Consider the following 19,938-nt stretch of genomic DNA (forward strand, 5'->3'; position numbering starts at 1 on the left):
AACGGCGCTGAGCCAGACACGACACTGCCACTGCTCTCTCTCTCTCTCTCTCTCTCACACACACACACACGGCCTCAAACAAACCCTCGCCCGCACCGCCAGGAGCAAAAACAATCGTATCGGGGCCTCGCGTGCCGCCGCCAGACCCGATTCCCGGCGCGTAAAACCGAACGATGCGGCGGCGGGGCGGAAGTGTATAAACGAAATAAACGCCATTCAAGGCGCGTTATGCCGCTCGTTTCGTTGTTTTTACCCTCGGCAAAATCCAAAGACCGATACGAGAAATCTGCCGGAAACTGAATAGAACTGCTTGGGAAGAAAAAAAAGATAACGGCTAAAGGAGAAAGATAAAACTGCCGAAGAAAAACAAAACTAGAGAATATGTAACTGGAGGTGAAATATCGAAAAATGAAAGAGAAGAACCTCCCCCCTCACTAAAAAAGTTCTTATTGATGATGAAGACTGACTGATAGAATAATTAACAAGTCGAATTGCAGTAATAAAAAAAGGTAGTTATTGAAGTGAATGTTATGTCGAGGAAAGCGATAACAATAATAATAACAATAATAATAATAAAATAATAATAATAATAATAACAGCACTGCATAATGTCATCTCAAATAAAATATCATACGTCCATCATATTCCGACATTCATAAACGGTATTGGATTAAATCTCACGTCAAGAATACATAAAATTATACTCTATTCATATCCTTTATCTAAAAAAAAAAAGCAGAGTATTGGCCTTATTAGATTCCTACATTCATAAACGGTATTGAATTAAATGTCATATCAGGAATACATAAAATCATACTCCATCCAAATTCCTTATCTCAAGAAAAGGTAGTGGACTTATTATACAAAAAATATAAGTAATACCTTCACCGGACTCCCATAAACACGAAGGCTATTGGACTGAGTAAATGTGATGTCAGGAAGGCAATATATAACCTCCCTTTTTTATCCATTCCCCTTGTGTTAAAAAAATATTGGGGTCTCTCAGGTCGGTTTTCTCAGGCGCTTTCTTCCGCAATTCACATCATACTGAATAAGCAAGAAAACTGTATAACTATGTGTATTTTTTTTTTACAGCAAAGGAGACAGCTTAAAAATAATGAAAAAAAAAAAAGCCAACTATTTACCGCTAAAATGTCATGCAAATACAAAAATGGGTTGCTCTTTAAGCTGAATAACGAATCAAAAGAGTGCAAAAAAGAAGAATTGGATAAACTGATAGATATATTGATAATGTAGATGGATAGAGAGAACAGTAAGGGAAGCAGCTCAATGGCGAAAAAAAAAACAATACAAAAAACCCCGCTAAGCTGCCCCTAAAAAAAAAAAAAAAAAAGGGGGGGGGGGGTCGGAAGAGTGGCCAAAAGAGAGGTCAATTTCGGAAGGAGAGGTTTCGATACTCTTCCTTAAAAGAGACTAATACGGTTCTCGAGTGCCTTTTCTTCCACGTTCCAGGTACAGAGGCTTCGTCAAACTGCCACCAGGGTCATGAAACTACTCCTGGAATTGCACGAACACAAAACTCCTACGAAAGCCTAGTCCAATGTGTGTCCTTAAGCGCCGAAACAGTTGTCACAGGCCGAAAAAGACTAATACGGTGCTCTTTTTGTTTTTCACGTTCCAGGTACAGAGGCTTCGTCAAACTGCCACCAGGGTCATAAAACTACTCCTGGAAAAGCACACACACAAAACTCCTACGAAAGCCTAGTCCAAACCGGTTCTCGAGTCTCATAAAACTACTCCTGGAATTGCACGAACACAAAACTCGTACGAAAGTCTAATCCAATGCGTGTCCTTAAGCGCCAAAGCGGTTGTCACATGTACTTCTAAATGACAAAAAATAAATTAGTTGGGGTTCTCAAAGGATCGAAAGAGTGGCTAAAAGAGAGGTCAATTTAGGGAGCAGAGGTGTCTCGCTACGCTGACGAAAAAAAGACTAATACGTTTCTCGAGTGCTTATTTTTCACGTTCCAGGTACAGAAGCTTCGTCAAACTGCCACCAGGGTCATAAAACTACTGGAATTGCACGAACACAAAACTCCTACGAAAGTCTTATGTTTTGTGTGTCCTTGGGCGCCGAAACGGTTACCACATATACTTCTAAATGTCGAAAAGGAGATTGATTAGTCGGGGTTCTCATACAAAACTCCTACGAAAGCTTTGTCCAATATGTCCTTAAGCGCTGAAACGGTTGCCACATATACTTCTAAATGTCGAAAAGGAGATTGATTAGTCGGGGTTCTCATACAAAACTCCTACGAAAGCCTTGTCCAATATGTCCTTAAGCGCTGAAACGGTTGCCACATCTATTTCTAAATGCCAAAGAGATTAATTGGGGCTCTCATAAGTTCTTTATTTACGTTCATGCTCCTGAGGCTTTGTCAAACTATCACTAGGCTCATAAAACTACCAAACACACACTTCCAAAGCCCGAAACTGAGATTAATCGGGTTGTAATTATTTCTTCACGGCTACGGTACAGAAGCTTTGTCAAACTATCACCGGGGTCATAAAACTACACACACACACACACACACACACACACAAAGACAACCCTTGCGAAAGCCCTGTCAAACGTGTGTGCTTGGGCTGCGAAACGTTATGGAAAATGGATTGCGTCAGAACGTTATAGGAAATAGATTGAGTCAGTCGCCAGAAATATATAAAATGCAAAATCAAGCCTCACCCAGCGCGCCTCATTCTCCATTCCCTTTGCCCGCTAAACCAACGGCGCCGAACAGTGAAACAGGAAAAAGAATATATACCCAACGCCAGCCGGGAAAATAAAAGAAAATAATAGTCATTCTACTCCACTGCCAATATCCTTTCATTCTTTATTCTCTCTGCGCACTGAACCAAGGGGATCGAACGCTGGACCATCAGACAAAAGAAACACTATTGCGCCAACGTCATATCAAGAGTGGGAAGACAGAAACGTCATACTTTTATACATATATACACCATCATCATCATCGTCGGCCTTTCCAAACGTCCTCCACTGCTTTCTGGTCTAGTAAAGGTTCTAGTTACATAAGAAGGGTCAAACTACCTCCAAGGCCATTAGACTACCTCTGGAAATGCCCAAAACGCCTACGAAAGCCTTGTTAAATGTGTGTGTGTGGGCTGAAATGTTTAAGAATACGGCCGTCTACTTTCCAAACCTCCCCCTAAATCTCTATCTGCCCTGACTTCTACACGAGTTCCTGGGTTGCCACTCCATTACCTTGGCTGTCCATCTATTACCCATTAAAAGTCCATCCATTATACACATGACATGACCTAACCAAGTCCATTCAATATTCCCAATCGTCCAAACAGCATCCAATCTTTATATATATGTTCCCTATTGCGTGAGTATCGCTTCCTATCTCTCCCTATGTTACACGAAGGCTTTTTTCCTCATCCCTCTCGGCTCCGGCCGATGAATAATCGTCCCAGCGATACACCACCAAGGGAAACAGAGCGGATATACGTTATGCCGAAAGCGATATATATCCGAGGAGCTTCTAATGCAGACAGGCCGTACATCCGAATAAGGGGCGGCGGGAATACCAAAACAGTATTGGAATAACATCAAATCAGGCGTGTGGAACCAAAACAGGGCGCGCCTGAATCTGTTATCCCAAGCCAACCAGCCAGACAACCATCCACCCACCCACCTCCGACCAGCCAGACAAACACCCACCCATCCACAATCAGCCAGTCAACCACCCACCCACCCCCAACCAGCCAGACAACCACCCACCCACCCCCAACCAGCCAGTCAACCACCCACCCACTCCCAACCAGCCAGACAACCACACACACACCCAACCACCCACCCCACCACCCAGACAACCACCCACCCCACCACCCAGACAACCACCCACCCACCCCCAACCAGCCAGACAACCACCATCCACCCCCAACCAGCCAGTCACCCACCCAACCAGCCAGTCACCCACCCCTAACCAACCAGCCAGTCAGCCAGCCAGCCACCCCCAACCAACCAGTCACCCACCCACCAACCCATCCAGGAGGAAAATCAGCCAGACACTCAGCCATCGAGCCAATCAGTCTGCCAACCATTCAGTTATTCAGCCATACAGCCATACAGCCAGCCAGAAAGCCAGTCCCTCAGCCATCCAGCCACCGAGAAAGCCAGTCCCTCAGCCATTTACCCAGCCAGCCAGCCAGTCTCAGTCATCCATCCATCCATACATTAATTCAGTCAGCCAGTCACTCAGCCATCCATTCAGCCAGGGACTCAGTTATTTTTCAGCCATTCAGTCAGCTAACACCTCAGCCATCCAGCCAGTCAAAAACACAACATGGTATCTAGGTAAACATTATACGGTTCAACTTTCGAGATAAAAAGAGTTCGCTGTGAAATTATATAGACGAAGGAACGATAGATAAACGAAAGAAAATACTATTATGTAAGAAGATTAGAAACAGCGGGCGTGGGATGAAAGTGTGTGTGTGTGTGTGTGTGTGTGTGTGTGTGTGTGTGTGTGTGTGTGTGTGTGTGTGTGAAAAAAACGAATAATTGAATAACGTAATAAGCTTAGCGTGGGAATAAAAGTTTGAATAGTATTGCGGGAGAGAGAGAGAGAGAGAGAGAGAGAGAGAGAGAGAGAGAGAGAGAGAGAGAGAGAGAGAGAGAGAGAGAGAGAGAGAGAGAGAGAGAGAGAGAGAGAGAGAGAGAGAGAGAAAACTAGCATATAAGAAAGCAAACCCTAACCAAAGTCGCATTACACGGGGATGTGAACTTGGGAGAGAGAGAGAGAGAGAGAGAGAGAGAGAGAGAGAGAGAGAGAGAGAGAGAGAGAGAGAGAGAGAGAGAGAGAGAGAGAGAGAGAGAGAATAAAGGGATAGGGAGAGGATGTGAATTAAAATGGAAAGGAAGGAGGGAGAGAGTGAAAGGGTGAGGGGAGATAAGAAAAGGGTGAAGTATTTGGAAAGGGGAGAAAAGGGAGGGAAGTAGAAAGAGGGCGGAGGAAAAGGGAGGAGAGAAAGGGAGTGAAAGTAGAGGAAAGAAATGGAGAAAAGGAGTCAAAGAAAGGAGAGAGGGAGAGAGGGATAAAGAAAGAAATGGAGGAAAATAAAGTAAGGGAAAGAAAAGAGGAAAGGAAGAAGAAAAGAAGAAATAAGAGAAAAAGGAGGAAAAGTAATGAAATAAGAATGAAAGGGAAAGAAGAGGACTAAAGGGGAGAGAGAGAGAGAGAGAGAGAGAGAGAGAGAGAGAGAGAGAGAGAGAGAGAGAGAGAGAGAGAGAGAGAGAGAGAGAGAGAGAGAGAGAGAGAGAGAGAGAATCAGAGGGCAAGGAGAAGAGGTGGAGTTAAATAGGTTCTTGTTAATTAGCGCTTGAAAGAGGTAAAAGGGGATGGGGGGAGAGGGAGGGGGTCAGGTGGAAGGGGAAGGGGAAGGGGAAGGGGGGGAGAGAGAGAGAGAGAGAGAGAGAGAGAGAGAGAGAATCATCGAGCATTCCACCTTGAAATTAATTAGGAATGGCAGGTGATTATGGGAGTGCGGCGTCGGCGGCGGCGGTGGTGGTGGTGGTGGTGGTATTACGGGAGGTTGGGTAGAGGAAGGCTGGTCGTGGTGGTGGTGGTGGTAGTAGTAGTAGTAGTAGTAGTAGTAGAGGTAGTAGTAGTAGTAGTAGTAGTAGTATGTAGTGGTGGTGGTAGAAGTAGTAGTGGTAGTTGAAGTGGTGATGGTGGTGGTGGTGATGGTAGTGGTAGTAGTAGTAGTAGTAGTAGTAGTAGTAGTAGTAGTAGTAGTAGTAGTAGTAATATTATTATTATTATTATTATTATTATTATTATTTAGTAGTAGTAGTAGTAGTAGTAGTAGCAGAATCAGCAGTAGTAATATAAGCAGTAGCAGTGGGTATGTATGTATGTATGTATGTATGTAAATTGAATTTAGTTGCTAAGGTGGCTGTAGTGTTGTTGTTGTTGTTCTTGTTGTTGTTAGTGGTGGTGGTGGTGTTCGTTCGTCCGTCCGTTGGTTGCCATTATGCACGTTTTAACCGAAGCCTCTCGATGGCCTTACCTGTGATGACGCTAATTACACAATTTTTCTACAGGTGGAAATTGGAAGTCGGAGGATTTTTATTTTTCATTTTTTTCCCGCTTTCCTCGTTGGCTGGCTGGAGGTTGAATGGTGGTGGTGATGGTGGTGGTGGTTGTTGTTGGTAGTGGTATTAGTATAGGTGGTGGTGGTGGGAGTGACTTGGTGGTGGTGATGGTGGGAGTGACTTGGTGGTGGTAATGGTGGGGGTGATTTTGGTGGTGGTTATGACAGTGGTGATGGTGATGACAAAAACGCAGTGGTGATGGTGACAGTGGTAATAGGGATGATGATAGTGGTGGTGGTGATAGCGTCTTTTGTGGGGTTGGTAATGGTGACTGAGGTGGTGGTGATAGTGTTGATGATAACTATAATGGTGGTGATGATGGTGATAGTCTTTTTTGGTTGGTGATGGTGATTGGTGGTGGTGGATATGTAGGGGGGTGGGAAAGGGAGGGGGTTAAGGGGAGGGGCAGTCAACGTTTGTGGCTCGCCCTGCAAAACGTTTTTCAGCAATTTTCGTCATAATTCCGCTTCCCCTTGACTGACAAATGGCGGGAATTCGCTATTTTTAAAGTGGGAAATGAGCATAATTGCGTTTTTTTTTTTTTTAAGCCTCCTGCGAGCAACATGACATAATGGAACAACAACGTATCTCTCTCTCTCTCTCTCTCTCTAATGGTTGTAATTGTACTTTTTTCACATCAATTTGACGACTCTGCAACTTTTCAAAGCCAGACGGTCATTGCAAGAGGAGGAGGAGGAGGAGGAGGAGGAGAAGAGGAAAGAGAAAAGATGATTATGATGATGAAAAATAGATGGAATAAATTGAAGAGGAGGAAAATGAGGAGAAAGGAGAAACAGAATATGATGATGATGAGGAGGAAGAGGAGGAGGAGGAGGAGGAGAAATCGTAGGAACCAAATGAAGAGGAGGAAAATGAACAGAAAGAAGCAGAGAATAATGGTGATGAATAAGAGGAAGAGGAAAAACGGGGTATGACTATTTTTACACACAAAGGAAGGAAAGAAAAAAGAAAACAGGAAAAGGAATAAAAAAGGGGAAAACGGAGGCAAAGACATGAAGGAAAAAAAGGAAAGGATATATGAAGAGAGGAAAATGAAGAACTGAAAGGAAAAAGAAGGAAACGAGAGGAAAAGGGGAAATAGAGGGAAAAAAAGGAAAAAGGAGAAAAAGACATGAAGGAAAGAGGAAAGAAAATATGAAGAAAGGAAAGGAAAAAATGAAGAACTGAAAGGGAAAAAGAGGAAACGAGGGAAAAAGAGGAAACAAGAAGAGGAAAAATAAGAAAGGAGAGAGAAAAAAGGAGAATATGACATGAAGTATAAAAGAAGAAAGGAAATATGAACAAAGGAAAATTAAAAACTGCAAGGAATAAGGAACAAACAAGAAAAGGAAACATAAGAAAGGAAAAGGAAGAGCAGAGAGGAAAAGAAGGAAAAGAAAAGAAAACAAAAAGACAACACTATCAATACCAACTCCAAACAAAGACCTTTCCTAATAAGTTGTCTTCACCCCAAAACATCACATTTATGTATATTTTATCCTCCATTCTCGACTCCACACGGTTCTCATTTTCTTCACACACACACACACATAGACACGGCAGAGTCCTCCTTGTCTTCCCTTAATTAAATGCGCCCACGGTGGTGATCCTCCTCTTTGTCTTCCTTTTCTTTCCTTCTTTTTCCTCATTTCCTCTGTCTTTTTTGTCTTCCTTTCCTTTTCTTCTTTCTCCTCATTTCCTCTTTTCCTTTCCTTGTTCTTTTCCTTTGTCTTCTTTGTCTCCCTTTTTTTCTTCTTTCTCCTCATTTCCTATTTTCCCTTCCTTGTTCTTTTTCTTTTCTTCTTTGTCTTCCATTTCTTTTTTCTCCTCATTTCCTATTTTCCCTTCCTTGTTCTTTTTTTCTTCTTTGTCTTCTTTTTTTCTGTCTTCTCATGTTCTTCTTCCTTCTCTTCTCCTTTCCCTTCCTTGTTCTTTTTCTTCCTTCTCTTTTCGTGTTCTATGCCTCTTTGTCTTCTTTTTCTTCTTTGTCTTCTCGTCTTTCTTCTCTTTTTCTACTTTGTACCTTTCTTTTCTCGTCTTCTTTTTCTAGTTCTTCATTTCAGCATTTCCCGGTTTCCTCTTTTTATTATTATTATTATTATTATTATTATTATTATTATTATTATTATTATTATTATCATTATTATTATTGTCTTCGTTCTTTCATCTCAACAATTTCCTCCTTTTTTTTGTCTCCTTACTCTTGTGTTATTATCTTCTCTTTCCTCTTTTCTTCTTCTTCTTATTGTTATTTTCTTTTCATCTTTCTATATTTGCCATGATCTGCTTTCTCCCCTCGTTATTCTCTTTGTTACATCCCATTTTCTTTCATTCTTTCGTCTCCTTTACTCTTATTATCTTCCATTTTCTGTTTCCATCTTTCCTTCCAATCCATTATTTTATTTCCTTCGTCTCATCACGGGTAAAAAAAATGAACACGGAGAGACAAGGAGCAAAAGGAGGCAGGGCAGCACAGTAAAGGTCGGCTCGTAAAAAGTAATAAAAAGCTAAAGAAAAAAATAATGGACAAGTATAGGACATGACAGGAGGCTAAAAAAAGGGGGTAGAAATAAATAAAATAGGACAGGTAAGGATTCTCAGGTAACACGGTGGACTGGTTTCTGGGGCTCAGGTAACAGGTAGCAGTGGGAATTGGGTGAAGGGGGGGGAGAAGAGGAAGAAGGGCGTGGGAGGTTAGTGGGAGGCGAAGAGGGGCAAGGAGGAGAAAGAGGGGGGGGGGGGGGGTGCAAACAGGAGGAAGAAGTGGGTCGGAGGAGGTAGAAGAAGGAGAAGCAGGAGGAGGTAGAAGAAGGAGAAGCAGGAGGAGGAAGAAGGGGGAAGAAAGAAAAAGATGAGGAAGAAGGAAAAAAGAAGAGGGAAAGGAGGAGGAAGAACGGGGAATGAGGAAAAAGAAGAGGGGAAGGAGCAAAAAGAATGAGGAGGAAGGAGGACAAAGAAGATGGGAATAAGGAAAAAGAAGAGGGAAGGGAGGAAGACGCAGAAGAAAGGTTAAGAAGATAGTAAGGAGAGGAAAGACAGAAGGGAGAGGGAAGATGATAGTGATGGGAACAGTGGAAGAGAGGAAGAAGAGGGGGATAGGTGTGAGGGAAAATGTGAAGGGGGGGAGAGGAAAGAAGGGGAAGATTGTGATAGGGAGTGGAAAAGAGAGGGTAGAAGGAAAAGAGTGAGGGAAGGAAAACAGAAGTGAAGGGAAACAAGGAAGAAGGAAAAATGGGGGATAAAAAGATGGAAAAAACAGAAGAGGGGAGAAAAGAAAGAGGAGGCAGTAGAAGAGAGAAAGAAGGGAAGGGGAGAAGTAATAGGAAGCAAGGAATGGAAAGAGAAGGGTGAACGGTGTGAGAGAATGGGAGGGAGAAAATGGAGGAAGAAGGAAAAGGAGAAGAGGGGAGAAGGAAAAGGAGAAGAGGGAAGAAGGAATAGGTGAAGAGAACTTGGGTGGTGATGGAGAGGGGCGGAGGTAGTAATAAGGATGGGGTGAATAGGTGAAAGGATGTGGGTGTGCTGGGGTGAAGGAGTGACGCTTGGGGTGATAGGTGAAGGGAGGTGAAGGGGTCAAGGGCGGGGGGATTAAGGGGAGGGGAGGGAGGGTTAGGAGAGAAGGGAAAAGGGAGAAGGAAGGGAACAGGAGGGGAAAGGAATGGGAGGATAGTGGAAGGGTATGAAAGAAGGGAAAGAGGAAGAGAAGGGGAAAATGGGAAAGGGAGAAGGGAAGGGAAAAGAAGGGGAGGAAAGGAAGGGATGGTAACTTTTACATTCACCCTTCACCTCTCTCTCTCTCTCTCTCTCTTTTTTTTTTTTTTTTTTTTTTATAAAACAACAGTAGTAGTACATTACATTATGTGTATTTTCTAAAGTTGGGAGCTATTTAAAAGAATTATATACATGTTTACGGTGGGTGTAGGAGTAGCCACTGTGGGACGTGGCTTCATCTGCTGAGTGGACAGTTGCGCTCACATCCACATCAGCAGTGAGGTTTCACAATGGAGAAGGCAGGGTGCTGGAGCGGGAGGAGGGAGGCGCAGCACTAGGCCCACTTGTGCCCTTGGTAGCACCGTCAGGCAGCGCGGGCGGCGACGGTGCTCCAGGCTGCTCAGCTGGTTCGTGCTGGTTCTGCACCTCTCTCTCTCTCTCTCTCTCTTGCTCACCTTCTTAACCTGATTTTCACTCACTTCTCTAACCTACATTCTCTCTCTCTCTCTCTCTCATTTTTTTTTTCTTCCCAAATTCCAGTTTTCTCATAATGACATCAACTGATTACTCATGACGGAGGAGGAGGAGGAGGAGGAGGAGGTTTAGATTCGCCAATGCATTTACTAACGACCACGCCCAATGCTCTCTCTCTCTCTCTCTCTCTCTCTCTCTCTCTCTCTCTCTCTCTCTCTCTCTCACCTTCAACCTTTTCCTCCTACACGTATTAACAACTTTCCAGAATCCGCCCTCATTTTCCTCCTCCTCCTCCTCCTCTTCTTCTTCTTCTTCTTCCTTTTCTTCTTCTTCCTCCTCTTCCTCCTCTATTATTTGTCATCGTCTTCAGCTTCCTTTTCATCTCATCATCCCATCTCACTTACTATTTTTTTCTCTCTCTTCCTTCTCTTTTTCCTCCTCCTCCTCCTCCTCCTCGCCTCTCTCTTTCTTCTCTATATCTTCATTACCTCCTCTTCTTCATTATTGCTATCTTTTATTTTATTTTTCTCCTTAGTTTTATTAGTTTCCTCCTCGTCATCTTTTTTTTTCTTCATATCCTTCATAATCAATAGTTTTCTCCTTCTCGTCATCTTTTTTTTTCCTTCATTTCCTTCACAATCAATAACATTTTCTTTTTTTCTTTTTTTTTCTTCCTTCTTTTGAGGCCTCCCCCATTTATCATCATCATATTTTCTTGTTCTTTGTTTTCTTGTTTTCCTTATTTATTCGTCCCCTTCTCCTCCTTACATTTCCACCTTCTTCCTTTCTCGTCATCTCCTCTCCTCCCCCTCCTCCTCCACCTCCCCCCAGTGTTGCCAAGGTCGCAGGTCGAGGTCGCGCCCCGCCAGGACAAGTCTTCTGGTGCAGGTAATTGTCGTGTTCCTGGCCGGGTGACGTGGAGGAGGAGGAGGAGGAAAAAGGAGACAGGGAAAGAAGTACGAGAAAAGGAAAAGGAGGAAGGAAAGAGAAAGAAAAAAAAAGGAGGAAAAAAGGAAATGGAAAGAAATGCGAGAAGAGAAAGAGGGAAAGGGAGAAGGAAAGAGAAAAGAGAAAGAGGAGGAGGAGGAAGAAAATGGAGTGGGGAAGAAGTACGAGAGGAGAAATAAATAAAAGAGGGAGGAGGAGGAGGAGGAGGAGGAAAAAGGAGAGACAGGGAAAGAACTACGAGAAGAGAAAGAGGAAAAAGGGAATCGAAAGAGAGAAAGAGGAGGAAGAAATGGAGAAGGGGGAGGATGGAGAAGTATGCGAAGAGAAAGAAATGAAAGAGGGGGAAGAAGGAGGAGGAGGAGGAGGAAGAGAAATAAAGGAAAGAATATAAGGGAGAAATGAGAGGAAAAGGTGAGGCCGCGCACCTGAGGCTTGACATTACTCTTGTTTGCCACGACCCAGAACACAAAGGAAAGGTGAGGGGGGGGAGAGGGGGGAGGGAGGGTGAAGGCAAAGAATTATGATGGGTTAAGAAGAAGAGGGAGGTAAGAGAGAGAAGGGGAAGGAGAATGATAGGTAAGGTAGAATGAGAGGGATAAACGATAGGTAGGAAGTGGACAGAGAAAGGGAGAGAAAGGACAGTAAAAAAATATATATAGGTAGGGAGAGGGAAGGAAGGATGGGTAAAAGGAGAAGGGGGGAAGCGAGGAGAGGAAGAGGGGAGGGGAGATACAGGAGAAAATATATGTAAGGGAAGAATTGGGAAAAAGGGAGAGAGGAAAAGGAAGGGGAGAGACAGAGATACGGGAGAGGAGGAAGAAACAAAAGGAGGAAGGGTAAGAAAAGGGAGAGAAGGAGAATTGAAGAAACAGGAAGGGAGGAGAGGAGGATGAAGAGGAAGGGAGAGGGGAAGAGGGGGAGAAGGCATGAAGGCACATTAGTAAGGGGTACGAAGAGGAGGAGGAGGAGGAGGAGGAGGAGGAGGAGGAGGAGGAGGAGGAAGAGATGAGGAAGAGGAGGGGGAGGTGATGATAATATGTTGGTGAGGGGAGGGGAAGGGGAGGAAAAGGAAAGGGAGGAATGGGGAGGAAAATATAAACATACATTAGCAGCTGGAGAGGGGAAAGGAGGAAGGGAAGGGGAGAGGAGGAAGGGGAGGGAAGGAAGTGTTGGGAATGGGAGAGGTGAGAGAGGGGAGGAAAGAGGGGAGGTTAGGGTGCATTAGTGATGGTAAGGGAGGGAGGGGAAGGGGTAAGGGGAGAAGGGTCATTTGTGGCAGGGGAAGGGCAAGGAAGGGAAGGGATGGGACAGGAAAGAGAGAAAAAGAGAAAAGGAATGGAATGAAATGCAAAAAGAAAAAGGAAAGGAAATGGAGGAAAAAATGAAAGAAGAGATAACAGGGAAAGAATATGGGAAGAGAAGGGAAGAGAAAAGTGCAAAGGAAGGGAAGGAAAAGAAAAAAAAAGGGAAAGGAAAGGAGGAAATAAACTGAATGGGGAACGAGAAGAGAAATAAAAGGGAAAGAAAATGGGAAGAGAAGATAAAAAAGAGCAAAGGAAGGAAAGGAAATGTAAAAAAAAGGGGGGGGGAGGGAAGGAGGAAAGAAACTGCATGAAGGATGGGAAGGGATTTAAAGGGGAATGGAACGGAAGGGAAAGGGGAGAGAAGATAAAGGGAAGGGAAGGGAGGAGAGGAATGACATAAATTAAAGAGGAAAGGAGAGGGAAATAAAAGAATGAGAACGGGAAGGAATGAAGGGAAGGAAGGAAAGGAAGGGAAGGAAGGGGAAAAAAGGGAAGGAAGGAGATAACGGGTAAACTTTCAACGTAACAAAAAATCAATAATAATAATAATAATAATAATAATAACAACAACAACAAAAAAGAACAACAATGTCCTTACCAATCGGAATTTCAATAATCAATGCCAACTCTCTCTCTCTCTCTCATGACATCTTCAATACCGGGATAAATCGTCTCTTCCTTTTTGGCCAGATTTAGAAAGAAAAAAAAATAAGGGGAGGAAGGAAAAGATTAAAGAAAAGAAAGAAAATCACGAGGAATAGGAAATAGAGGAGGAAAAGAGAAGGGTCATTTGTCAGTGTGTGTGTGTGTGTGTGTGTGTGTGTGTGTGTGTGTGTGTGTCCAGGTTAGGTTAAGTTAGGTTTGGTTTCGTTTTCTCTCTCTCTCTCTCTCTCTCTCTCTCTCTCTCACCTGCATAAATCAGACAGGGCGCGCCTCCCCCTCTCATTAATGAATAAACAGAGAGGTGAGTGATGGCAGCCCCCTCCGCCCCCCTTCTCCCCTCACCCCATTTTGCCTCCCTTCCCTCACCCCCTTTTCTCTCCTTCCTTCTCTCCTCTCCCCTCCCCCCCCTTTACCTCCCTTCCTTCTCCCCTTTCTCTTACTTCCGCACTCTCCTCTATTCCCCTCCCATCTTCATTCTTAAAATTCCCCTTCCCTTCCCATCACTCTATTTCTCCCCTCTTCCCTTCCCTTTCCCTCATTCATTCTTCCTCTTACCCTTCCACGCACTTCCCTTTCTCCCTCCTCTTCCCCCTTCATTCAATCCCCTCACCTCTTCCTACCATTTCCCTTCCCTTCCCTCCCTCTCCCCTTACCTTTGCCTTACCTTACAATACCTTTCCTCTTCTTCCCTTCCCTTCCTCCCTTCGTTCTTACCCTTCCCCTACTGTCTCCCCTTCCCTTCAACTGATCCCTCACGTTTCCCCTTATCTCCCCCTCCCTTCTTCCCCTCAAAAATAATTGGAAAGAAGACTGAAATGTTAGGTTAGGTTAAATGTTAAATGTGATGTTAAAAGGGGAAACAAAGGGAAAATAGAGGAATGGAATCAAAGAGCAAATTATGGGAACAAATGATATTCAAATCTTTTAACGCCATCTAAGGAATTATAAAGGAACTAAATCCACTTACTCTTGGCCTTATTAACTCTCTCTCTCTCTCTCTCTCTCTCTCTCTCTCTCTCATTTCTGACACACCTGTTCCTCTCACCTCTCTTAATCCAGGTAAAATCCCTTCATATATATGCGCATTAAACAAGATTATTATGATTATTACTATTATTATTATCATTATTATTATTATCATTATTACTATGGCCTCTAATCCGTTTTCTCTCTCTCCAATAATTAGTTTTTCTTCCTTTGTTATAATATATTCAGTGGACGTTCGAGGGGAGGCTGGATGTAATTTTGTCTATTCAGAATTTAAGCCTTGATGTTCTACGCTTTTTATTTTATTATTATTATTATTTCACTTCTTCGTTTTTCTTCTCTTCCCTTTCCCTCCCTTTTCCTTCGGTTCTTCCTTCCCTTCTCTTCCTCCCCACTCATTTTGACAGTTCCCCCTCTCACATCGTTTTCTTTCCTTCCTCATTCCTTCCTTTCCTTCCACCTCCTTCGCCTGTAAGTAATAACAAAATATATATGATCATTTTTTTTTACTTTCTCCCTCCCTTTTCCTTCGTTTCTTCCTTCCCTTCTCTTCCTCCCCCCTCCCTTTTACAGCTCTGCCTCTCGCATCATTTTCTTTCCATCCTCTTTCCTTCGTTTTCTTTCCATCCTCTTTCCTTCCTTTTTTTTCCACCTCCTTCGCCACAAGGAAGAAAGAGGAAGAAAGAGGAAGGGAAGGAACAAGGGGAAAGAAGAAAAGAGGGATAAAGACGTTAAATTCCTTACACTCCAGCGGAAGAAAATTCTGTTACGTCCTCATTTTCGTCTCCGTGAATGACGAAGATGACGGGGAAGGTGTTAAGCTTGTCATGTTCAGGCGGAAACGGGGGAAGTGGGGGGAGGAAGGAGGGGAGAAAGGAGAGGGGGAGGGAAGGAGGGGAGAAAGGAGAGGGGGAGGGAAGGAGGGGAGAAAGGAGAGGGGGAGGGAAGGAGGGGAGAAAGGAGAGGGGGAGGGAAGGAGGGGAGAAAGGAGAGGAGGAGGGATGGGGGAGGAGAGAGGGGGAGGGAAGGGGGAGGAAAAGAGGGGGGAAAGAAGAGGGGGAGGGAAAGAGGAGAGAAAGAAGAGGGGAAGGGAAGGAGGGGAGAAAGGAGAGGGGAAGGGAAGGGGGAGGAAAGCGAGGGGGAGGGAAGGAGGGGAGAAAAAGAAGGAAGGTAAAAAAAGTTATCATATACACTTTTTCTTACGTAGAGGAAGTAGAAAGAAAAGAAGAAAAAAAAGAAGAAAACAACTTGAATATGAAGGAAGGGAGGAAGGGAGGGAGAAGAAAGGAGAAAAGGCAAAAAAAAAGTTATATTTATTTTTGTTGTTACGTATAGGCGAAAGAAGTATAAAGAAAGGAAGGAAGAGAGAAAGAAAACGAAGTGAAAGGGAGAACTATAAAAGGGAGGAGGGAAGAAGGGGTGATGGGAAGAGAAGAGAAAGGAAGCGAAAGGAAGAAAGAAAACCAAATGAAAGGGAGACAAGAAAAAAAGAGAAGGAGAAAATGAGAAGATAAGTGAGGAGTGGAAAAGAAGCAAAAGGAAGGAAGAAACGAATTAAAATGGAGACAAGGAAAAGAAAGGAGGGAGAAAGGGAGGGAAGGAGGAAGGGAAAGAAGAACAGAAGGCAAGAGAAAGGGAAGAATTTATCATCTCCATACATATGCGTTATTTTGCGGCTCCGGGACACACCATAATATTGTTCGAGCTACGCCGCGAAGGACGGATAAAAATTTGTTATATCCTTCATGTTATGGCGCCAAGAGGAGGAGGAGGAGGAGGAGGGAGAGGAGGGGGGTTGTAGTACGAGAAGAGGAGAACGGAAAAAGGGGGGAAGAAGTAGTTGTAGGAGAGGGAAGAAAGGAAAGACGAGGGGAAAGAGGGAAATATAGGAGTTGGAAAGATAGGAAGGAAGGAAGGAAGGAAGGGAGATGAGAGAAAGGATGAAGAAAGAAAGATGATGACTGATAACAAGGTAATGGAGGATGGGAGATAAGGGAGAAGGGAAGGAAAGAGGAGAGAGAGGGAAGGAAAAAGGAGGAAAGGAGAGGAAGAAGAAAGCAAGGGAGATAAGAGGAAGGATGAAGAAAGGAATAGGATAAAGAATAAGAAGGAAATGGAAGATAAAAGTTGAGATCAGGGAGAAGATGGGAAGGAAAGAGGAGAGGAAGGGAGATAAGGGAGAAGGGAAGGAAAGAGGAGAGAAAGGGAAGGAAAAAGGAGGAAAGGAGAGGAAGAAGAAAGCAAGGGAGAGAGATAAGAGGAAGGATGAAGAAAGGAAGAGAATAACTGATAAGAAGGTAATGGAAGATGGGAGATAAGGGAGAAAGGAAGGAAAGAAGAGGAAGGGAGAGGAAGAAGAAAGCAATGGATAGAAATATGAGGAAGGATGAAGAAAGGAATATGATAAAGGATAAGAAGGAAATGGAAGATAAAAGTTGAGATCAGGGAGAAGATGGGAAGGAAAGAGGAGAGGAAGGGAGATGAAGAAGATGGGGGATGAAGATGCTAATACAACACATTCCATAGTCTCAACACATTCCTCATTTCGTGTGTTGGGAAGGGATATAAATTGGCCTCATCCCTCATATCCCCCCCCCTCCTCCTCCTCCTCTTCCTCTTCTTCCTCCTCCTCCCGGTAAAGATTCTATAGATCGGCGCCTATAAATTATCCAAACTGTTTTTCTCGGCTCGGTCGCTGGATTCTTTAGTATAATGCTCTTTTCCTTCTTTTTTCCTTTTCTTTTTTTTATATTTTTCTTCCTCCTCTTGTCCCTCTTCTATTTTTTTTCTCATTTCTTCCTTCTCTTCTCCTTTGCTTTCTCCCCTCTATTCTAACTCCCTCCTTATCCTTCTTCCCTTCTTTTTAAACTATTATTATTATTATTATTTCCTTTCTTTTCTCCTCTCCTATCCTTCTTTCATTTTCATCTACTTTCTCTCATTTCTTTCTTCCCACTCTTTACTTTCCTTCCTCTTCTTTTCATCTCCAATATTTCCCTTCCTCCATCTTTTCAACTCTCCTTCTCTGATCCTCCTCCTCCCCCGGTTTCCTTTTCTCCCTCCCACCTGACCAGCCCCCTCCTCCTCCTCCTCCTCCTCTTAATGCCTCAATGCCCCATTTCACCCACAAAAAAGTGTACCAGAAACCTACCATTCAAGAGGTAAGAGAGGAAGAGGAGAGAGGCAGAATGAAAAGTGGAGGATAAAAGGAGAGAATATCAAATAGGAAATGGAGAGAGAATAAAGGAGGAGATAAAGAGGAGTAATATTAGGGAGCAAAATGAGAAAAGAACAAAAGGAAGGAGGAAAAGAGGAAAGGTTAATAAAAGAGGAAGAGGAGGGGAAAAAAAGAACGTTTCCTTTACTATCTTCAACCTCTTCCTTAACTCTCTCTTCTTCTATTCCTCCTTCCATCCCCTCCCCTTTCTTTTCTCTCCCTCTTCTTCCTCTTCTTCTAAACCTCCTTCCATTTCTTCCCTTCTTTTCTCCTCCTCCTCCTCCTCTCATTTCTTCTCCCTTCCCATTCCACTTTCTTTTCCCTCCCTCTCCTTCCTCTTCTACTAAACCTCCTTCCATTCCTTCCTTTTTTTTCTCCTCCTCCTCCTCCTCTCATTTCTTCTCCCTCTCTTCTTACTCTCCTCCCATTCCCCTTTCTTTTCCCTCCCTCTCCTTCCATTCCTTCCCCTCTTTTCTCCTTCTCCTCTTCCTCCTCCTCCTCTCATTTCTTCTTCCTTCCTTCTTACTCTCCTCCCATTCCTCTTTCCACCTCCCCTTCTTCCATTTCCCATTCCTTCCCTTATTTTCTCCTTCACTCCTTCCTTTCCTATTTCTCTCCTTCTTATCCTTCTCCTCTTTTCTCCTCCCCTTCTTTCTCTTCTATTCCCTATCCCATTCCTTTCTTTCCCTTCTTCTTTTTTCTCTCCTTCCTTTCCTCTTTCAATTTCTTCCCATTCATTTTTTCTCCTTCCCTTCCCATTCCTTCCCCCTTCTTTTTCTCTCCTTCCCTCCTCTTCCCCTTCATTCCCCCTTCTTTTTCTCTCCCACCCTTCCTCTTCCCTTTCCTTCCCCCTTCTTTTTCTCTCCTCCCCTTCCTCTGCCCTTCTTCACGTCAATCACACACACACGCCAAGGACAGACAAACACGACTTCTACAAACCCAGAAAAACAAAGGAGAAAAAGAATAATAAAAGAGAATAATAGAGAAAAAATAAGTCAATAACGGTCGATGTTCTATACCGTCCAGCCTCTCTCTCTCTCTCTCTCTCTCTCTCTCTCTCTCTCTCTCAGCCCCCCTCCCCCCCAGCCACCCTCTGCAACGAACGCCCGGCAAGATACGTCAATATAAGGATCATGGAGAGAGAAAAAATAAAAGAAAAGAAAGAAATAGATAAAAAGATGAAGGAAAATAAAGAAAAGTTAAGCGAGAAGAGAAAGAAGGAAGAAAAGATGAAAAAAGGTAAAGAGAAATAAAGATGAAAATAAGATACAGAGATGAGGAAAAGATAAGGAAAGTGATGAAAGGAAGAAAAGAAGTGAAGAAAAGATTAAAAGTGATAGAAAATAAAGAAGCTAACGAGAAATAAAGAAAAAAAGATAAGTGAAGAAAAAATAAAGAAAAAATATAACTGAGATAAAGAAGACAAAGAAAACTGATAAAAAGGTAAGAGATAAAGAAAACAAAGAAAATGAGAAAAATCGAAAAAATGGCATGAAGTTAAAGGGTTCAAAGCAATACACAGACACTTTCAATCCCCTTCCAAATCCAATTGAATGTAGTTTTTTTTAATCCTCCTCTATTCCTTAGCCACATAGTAAAGGATAATTAAAGAAATATCCAAGAAAAAATAACAAAAATAATAGAGCTCAACGCCATTTGAAGTTCTCAGATTCCTTTGCTAATGAGATTGAATCGTATGTTTTAATCCTTTTTTTCACTCTGGCCTCCGTAGACAACCAAGGTCAATAGGAGGATCAAGGAAGAAAATTAATTAAGGAAAGTATAGACAAAACGATAAAAAACAAAATAAGCACTGAATTTAAAGGATCCAATGCTATCTATAGTTGTCGAATCCTTTATTAATGGGATTGAATGTAGTTTTTTTTATCCTCTTTGCCACCTCAGCCTCCTTAAAGACAACCCGAGTCAATAAAAGGACCATGGAAGGAAAGAAAAAGAAAATTAGACAAAAAAAAGACCAAATGTAAAAGATCCAATGCTATCAATAGCTCTCGAATCCCTTACTAATGAGATTGAATGTAGGTGTTTGCTTTTTTTATTCCTTATTACTTATTTATTTATTTATTTTATAATTCATTTATTTTATTATGTATTTATTTATCTATTTTCTTTATTTTTTCATGTCATTTATATTTTATTTTCCTTATTTGTTTTCTTTATTTGCTTGTTACTGAATGTACTTTGGTGTTTGTATTTATTCCTTGTTATTATTTGTTTTTATTATTTATTCTATTTATCTTATTTACTTATCATTATTAATTTTCTTTTTTAAATACTGAATGTAGGTGTCTTATTTTTATCCTACTCTGCCTCCTTAGCCATCTTTTAACAACTCACCTCAAGGGGAAAAAAAAAGGTAAAATTACTACAAATGAATATCAATACTAATAACCCTGCCCATTAAACCCAAGTAGATACAATGAAGAGTATAATGACAGCCGTATCGCCCTATCTGTCCACTTAGAGACGTCAGC

At 42.7% G+C, this 19,938-nt stretch overlaps 1 protein-coding gene across 9 annotated transcripts in view; it reads right to left on the reverse strand.

Annotated features, from left to right (window-relative positions):
- Positions 1–19,938, reverse strand: part of LOC127000324 (heterogeneous nuclear ribonucleoprotein L-like) — a 268,424-nt gene that overhangs the window by 81,457 nt on the left and 167,029 nt on the right. The gene's annotated exons all lie outside the window — the stretch shown is intronic.

This window comes from Eriocheir sinensis, chromosome 18 (genome assembly GCF_024679095.1).
Source record: "Eriocheir sinensis breed Jianghai 21 chromosome 18, ASM2467909v1, whole genome shotgun sequence".
Taxonomy (NCBI): Eukaryota; Metazoa; Arthropoda; class Malacostraca; order Decapoda; family Varunidae; genus Eriocheir; species Eriocheir sinensis.